The following is a 7,187-nucleotide window of genomic DNA, read 5'->3' as shown; positions in this document are numbered from 1 at the left end:
TGTATCGCAAGAGAACTACAATATTGCAGAAAAGTTTCTGTGATGTTGCCAAATATTGAGACGATGCCTACCTGTTTATTTTTTAAATGCTTTTTTTTTCCCCTTGAGTTCTGTTTTTTTTTTTATTAGTTTTGTCTTTTTCTTTTCCGGTGGGCACTGAACTGATTCCAAAGAGTAGTACTACTGTTTTAGTATTTATATACTAAAAAAAAAAGAAAACATTTTATTATTTTGGATTCACATAGAGGTTCTAGAGGGGTGGTGGAGCGTTATGACTGAGATGAGGAAAAGAAAATTCACTTTTCTTTTTTTTTCAGAGCCACCACCTCAAAATGTCGGTGCTGTATTGAGACAGATTGCTGATGGCTGATGGTAGTGCTATGAATTACATCATCATTATGTTAATGTCCAGCCTATGGTAGTAGAAATGTTTAGATGAATACAGAAAGGAAGAAAACAACAAATATATCTATAATATTCATATGTAGGCTGGCCATTAAATGCTGAAGAAAGAGTCTGGCCCCACAGAACTATTCAAGGGACATGACTCCACTGTTGGTAGATTGACAGGGTTTTTATGCCTCCGTTTGTTTTTCAATTATTATGCCTCTGTAAAAATAATAACCAAAAAAAAAGAGCACAAAACTTAACTTCAATCAGCCATTTGAAGGGCATTATCAGACTCCTATGGTGATATGCAGTGCATATTACCACTTGGAATTTGCTTGAAAGTGATGTGACAGTATTGAAAAGCAGATAGAGTTTACCGTCCTCAGTGTTTCCTGTATATGCCTGCCAACAGCTGAAATGAAATGCACAGTTCTGTATTTATCTGAGGATAGCTGCTGTGCTGCACACACCAGTCAAAATGAATGTTGAAGTACACATTGTATAGTATAAGAGCACATTTAGACTGACTTAGGACTTCAGGGTTTATTTCTATCTTTGTATAGGTACTAAACTGTCCAGCCATTCCTGCCGGCAATTAGATTTAAAGGTAGCCTTTCTCATGTGCACCCAATCTCAATTAGCAGTGAGAGCTATGCTGGATATATCTGATGTTTGGATGGTATATATTTCAATGTTTTTCTAACTCATCTGCTAGAATTATCAAGTGGTGAGAAGGATTTTTTCCCTTCCATCAAATGTTATTGTAGTTGACTTTTATTCCACCCATTGTGGATGAAAGTTATTCAGGTTCTGTACAAAGGGAACTGTAGATTTCAGTGGGAATTTGAGGCTTGCACAGGGAACAGTCCAATCTTTTTATAGGTGTCTTCCATATCTTTTGAAGTCGGAAACATATTTCCCCGTGCAGGTGGTATATGATCACAAATAGAATGGTTACACTGCAATTGTCAATATATATGTTCCAAGTACCCAGTAAGTATATGTTTGTAATGCCTCTTTCTCTCTTCCGTATTAGATTAGTTGCACTATATGCTCATATGTTTCTGCTATAATATTGCTCATTTGCTTGAAAGCTTTTACTGCTACAGCACTGTGTCGAAAACTGTATTCTCATTGCAAATCGTGGTGCCAACTGGCCAATGTATTTCAGTGGACGTCCTCTAGATTGTCTGTTTGTTTGTTTGTTTTTTTAAGGTGAGTGTGTGTGAAGTGAATATCAAGGAAAGAAAGTTATCTGCAATTTTTTCTGTGTCATTTATTGTCAAAGTTTGTGTACTAGTTTGTGACATTTTTGGTGCCTTATGGAAATGACTATCTGTGTATATTTACTCTGCATTGGTGTTTGAATATCTTATGACTTTGAGTTTACAGATATATTTACAAATACATTACATGCTCATAATTAGATTGCAAGATTTTGGGCATCACTGTTATTTCATCAAGTGTGGATAGAGGAGATATATCCCCACCACGAGTTTTCTTGTGAGGTATAACTCTCGCAGTACATTGCAAATAAGAGTGGCCCTTTTATGGTGTGTATGAGTACTACTTTCCTTTTATGTTCATATTTGAATGTACTCCTTTTATGAGTAGCGCTCGAGGTCACAAACCTTGAAACTTGTAACCAATCATATGCTTCCCTGAAATACATGGTCTTCAGAATTGAAATTTGATATTGAAAGATGACCCTGTGAGCACACACACAAAAAAGGTCCTTCCTGAGATACCAATAATGGAGAGGGTACTAGTATTATGTATTTCCTACTATTAAGATGTTCATGCAGATGATAGGAAGGAACTGACAAGTGTTGTGGTTGAAAAATGCATACTTGCCAAATAAACATTCCCACAATAAGAATATGGCTGTAATATTGGAGGACATTGATTGTAGAGATGGAAGAGAGCTGGCTAGCTCAATTTTAATGTTACTCCTTTCCACCGTTTGTTTCACCTCTCTACCTAAACGAAAGTTTATTTTGTCAGAATGAAATTCTCTAGTGGAGGGAGGGCAGTTTACCGTGTACAAATCGAGGATAGCGAGTGCTGAAAGCTGTTATGATTGAGTATTGAATTTGGCTGTGGCCACCATGGTAGCAACTGCATGCCATTTTACACAACCACGGACAGATGGCTTGAAGTTGTATGTGGTCCTTTCCACTGAGCTGAGAAAGCTCATGGGGGAGCATTATTTTTTGGTGCTGTGTAGTCAAAGCAGGGACAGAAGAGGAGTTGTTGCCAATTTTTGCACACTGTAAATCCAGAAATTTTTGCGTGCATTTTAAGTTTTTGAATTTTGCTGGAGTCAACTCAAGATATGCGAAATTAGAATGTATGCGAAAGTTTTTGTCTACTCTATATGCATTGAATGCCAGTGGCAATACGCAAAAATTTCATGCCGTGAAAAAGGTTGTCTGCTCCAATTTGTGAAAATGTCATGCCACTAATATTTCTGGCTTTACAGTATATATATTTTACTGTAAGTGATGACAGTTATAATAAAATATTAATTTATTTGAGAGCATATTTTGAGCTCTGCTTGACATGACCAGTGCGGACGATGAGTTTGTGCTGTTCTTTGTCATTGGAGGATGAAAATGGTGTATTATATTTTAATTCAGAGTGAATATTCTTGAAAAATTCTTTATATCAAGAGTCACAAGGAGTGTTAAAGTAGTTATATATTGACTTTTAATGTCAGTGTCTTTACTTGACCATGATTACAGCTGTGTTGTATCTTGAATGTATTCTTTTTTTCTGCATATTTATGTTTTTCTTGAGTAAATTGTGTTCCCATAGTTGTCATATTTTGAAGCCAGTATTTACCAGTAAAGCATAATTTGTAGATTTATGTGTTCTTGTTTTCTTCAGCAGCTCATTTGAAGACACCAGCTGTGGTTTTACGAAGGAGTATATTTTACTGGTTTGTAGGCAGCCAGTGATAGAAGGTCATGTGACAGGAGTGCTACCAACAAAGATATATCTCTAGTGATGTAGATAAAGGTGTGTTATTGTAATAGACAGTTCATGAGTCTCTCTGAGAAAAAAATGTGTGATGTACAATATTTAGACAGCATCTAAGATGCGCATCGATACACGAGGCCAGTGGCCTGAATGCAAAAGCAAAAATGATTGTAAATACAAATGTGTAATATTTTTGAGACTTCGAAATTAAAAAGTTTTTCCCTATCAAGTGCAGAAAACTTTGCGTCAGATGTACTTCATTCTTCTTCATGCAAGAAATGCTGGTGTTATTTGAGGTGAAAGTTCTTAAACTTCTGAGAAGCTCGTGTGGTTAATGCAGAGCATCATTGTCAAGGTGTAACATACACATTTTGTGTTTCTGATACTAGTTGTAACTACATGCCTTTTTGGCTAATTGGACAAAGACCTCATTTTCACTTTCAAACTTTCAATACATGTCACCTGAAAATAATATCGTATCACAAAATATATGAAGAGTTTGTTTGCAAAAACCGATAAGTCCATATTTGTCAAATGGAGATATTTGCGATTAAAGGTCAAGAAAAATAAAGAGAATAATTAGAAAATTTTTGCTTCTTTTGATCATAACTTCAAAAATATACCTTTATATGTAGTGACCAATATATCACTTAAAAGGTATTATTTTGTACTTTATGACAGTGACCGTACTTCAAAATCTTCAAAAATGGACTTATCGGTTTTTGCAAACAAACTCTTCATATGTATGTGTAATATTCTTCAACTCTATAACATAACATTGCAGATGAGTTTGCTAGTACCTGTACTTTAGGTCCCTATGTTCCATGCCTGAAGTACGCTTTCTGTTTGCAAATTCTAGGGCTAACCAGTCTGTGCTCGGGTTCAAACGATGAGTGTCATTCAAGAGTGACAAATATATCCCCTTCATGAGCTATCCAGGATTATTCCAGCAGGACATAACAAGAGAGAGAAAAAAATCAATACACAGTGGCTTGCAGAGCACAATACAAACAATAGCACAGAGTTGAAAATAGACTCCCCTCAAACAACTGTTCAGAGAGCGAGAAGAAGGACACTTCATTGCTTCTCTCTAGAGTATTGGGCCAAATTACCAACAGTTATTGAACTACCGGTACTTGAATTGCAGAAACCCCCAAGCATGAAACTCTTTGCTTAACCTGTCGAGGACGGTTTGATTTTGCTACAACACGCACTTAACATAGACACCTGCCCGAGTATACTCGGAACTCGTCCTCAATGGGTTAAGCAGAAAACAATTTAGTTCATAGACATTGTGGATACAAATGAAAGGTTTGTTTGCAAAAACCGATAAGTCCATTTTTGAAGATTTTGAAGTACGATATCTGTCATAAAGTACAAAATAATACCTTTTAAATGATATATTGGTCACTACATATAAAGGTATATTTTTAAAGTTATGGTCAAAAGAAGCAAAAATTTTCTTATTATTCTCTGTTTTTCTTGACCTTTAATCGCAAATATCTCCATTTGGCAAATATGGACTTATCGGTTTTTGCAAACAAACTCTTCAAATGTAATGAAGGGGGGGGGTATAGATATATACATGTGTGGTTCAATTATATTCCACAAGAGAACATGCAACCACAATGATGTATGTTGTTTGTGTTTTAAAAAGAAAAGAGAAAATGGGACCCTATTAAAAAAATTTTGCCCCAAAATGATGTACACATGGAAATGACAGAAGAAATTCTTATCGAGGGTATATCTGTACTAACAGATCACAAAGTCAAACAACACTGACAAACGAAGATTTAATTTAATTTTCTGAGGCTAGCAAAGGGGGCCAGGCAAGTTAAAGGACAAGTTTGTCCAAAATAATGTATGTGTGGATTGAGTAAATGCAACAATGATAAAAACACATCAGCAAAGTTTGAGGAAATTCAGACAATCTGTTAGAAAGTTATGAATTTGTAATGTTTGAGTGCTGTAATCACTGGATGAGAAGACCCACTCTAACAGTTTGTGACATCACTGCAGGGTATTGCGATAAAGAAAATATAAAGACTAGAATTCTACCAAATTTCGTTTTTTATGCAAAGTACACATTCCTTGGACATGTTAGTGGTTGCAGCTTTCTGAAAGAGGCTCTTTCATTTTTCTAGAAATATTAAGGTATGTTGAATTCTGTTTATATTTTCTTTATATCATTGTCCTGCACTGACATCAGAAACTGTCTTTTCATCAAGCGATGGCGGCACTGAAATTTTGAAAATGCAATACTGTTGAATCAATCGTCCGATTTTCCACAATTTTTAGTCATGTGTTCTACTGATATCGCTGCTTTCACTCAGTCCACATATTTGGGTTTTTGTAGGACACTAGATTATTCCGCCGCAAACGCTGTAGCTGTCAAGTTGTGTCCTACAAGACAGAAAAATACCCTCAAAAATCGCCCACCTAATTCACCTTATTCATTACGAACCAGATGTTAGTGTAGGCCCTATTTGCAATCTTCGTTCAAAAGTTTTGCCGCCGTATGCGTCTGTTTTGCATTTTCATTGGCACTTGGTGGAGATTAATTTTTGCGAGCGAATCTCGTTCGTATCCTCGGGAACTTGAAAAGTGTTTGATGTTAGCCGACAAAATTTATAGACGAATACATTTTGATTAAGCATGATGCATGGTTTGCTTGAAAATGAAGCAAACCCCAGGCATTTTGTAATAACAACGATGTGACACGTATGATTCTATTTATTCACTCAGAATAGAAGAGACAGAAGATTTAGTTGATAACAAATGCGCATTAAAGTGACCAAAATACGAATTATTAGATCAACAGTTGCACAATCCGTGCAGAAGATTCCTGTCAACCCCTGTTTTGAATGGATTAGACTACAATGTATAAATGTATTTTACTGGATGTAAACTGGTGCTGGCGCGCTCCCCTCTGCGAAGCGAAGCACCCGTGCAGGTGCCAGGTACCCCTGGCTTCACCGAAACTGTACCAGTGGCGCGCCATCACAAGCTGTGTGAAAGATTTTCGTGTATTCGTGCGGTGCAATGTTGATGATGAGATGCCGTACATGAATCGCGCGGCGTGTAAAGTGTAGCATGCATACAGTGTATGAATTGTACAGAAGTTGCTTGGCCAATAATATATCAACACTGTGGACATGGACTGCTAATTTGGAATTAAGCTACTCCTTTTACTGAAGTACGTTTTTTTAAATCTGAAGGAGGACTTACTTTCGACACACATTTTGGTAAGTGTTGCCATGCAACTCGGTTATTGTCATCGGAAAGGTTCCGTGAATACTATGAATTTATGATTTGTGCAGCAGGTCGCGTTGCCTAATGTTTCCCTGACCGCTGCGTGAGGGAGATGGGGAGAGATGAGATGCTTTGTCCCGATCCGTAAGCGGCTTTGAAGAAGAGGGGGTGAGTCACCTCCTCTAACCCCCTAAAGTGCTGGCATGCATGCGGGCGAGCGATGGCTCTCGACTAGCGTCATTATTACACTACAAGAAAGTGACATCTTGCTCTGCATGTAGTGGGTCTCATCTATCAAAATTTATTGATTTTTATTTTGAAATTCAACATATGAAATATACCACATTACTATTATTCCACTAGAGACTAGTAATATAGGTCTAGTGTAATTTACAGCTTTATAGACTGCCGTCGCTTTCTCAGAATCATGGTTTCTCATGTCATTTGTATCACACTTTATCACTCAGTTTACATTTATGATGAGGCCTTGAGAGCTTCTAATGGATGCCAACGGTTCAATGTGGAAACTGACGTGATAAAGGACCAATATGGGGATTGAGTGA

General features: G+C 36.9%; 1 protein-coding gene across 1 annotated transcript in view; it reads left to right on the top strand.

Annotated features, from left to right (window-relative positions):
* Positions 1-6,511: 6,511 nt before the first annotated feature.
* LOC140242873 (trophoblast glycoprotein-like) overlaps positions 6,512-7,187 on the top strand; it is a 70,972-nt gene continuing 70,296 nt past the window's right edge. The window contains exon 1 of the mRNA XM_072322618.1: positions 6,512-6,617. The gene's annotated coding sequence lies outside the window, so the exon portion shown is untranslated. The remainder of the gene's footprint in view (positions 6,618-7,187) is intronic.

The sequence above is a fragment of the Diadema setosum genome, chromosome 19 (genome assembly GCF_964275005.1).
Source record: "Diadema setosum chromosome 19, eeDiaSeto1, whole genome shotgun sequence".
NCBI classification, from domain to species: domain Eukaryota; kingdom Metazoa; phylum Echinodermata; class Echinoidea; order Diadematoida; family Diadematidae; genus Diadema; species Diadema setosum.
This window is presented reverse-complemented; position numbering and strand designations above follow the sequence as displayed.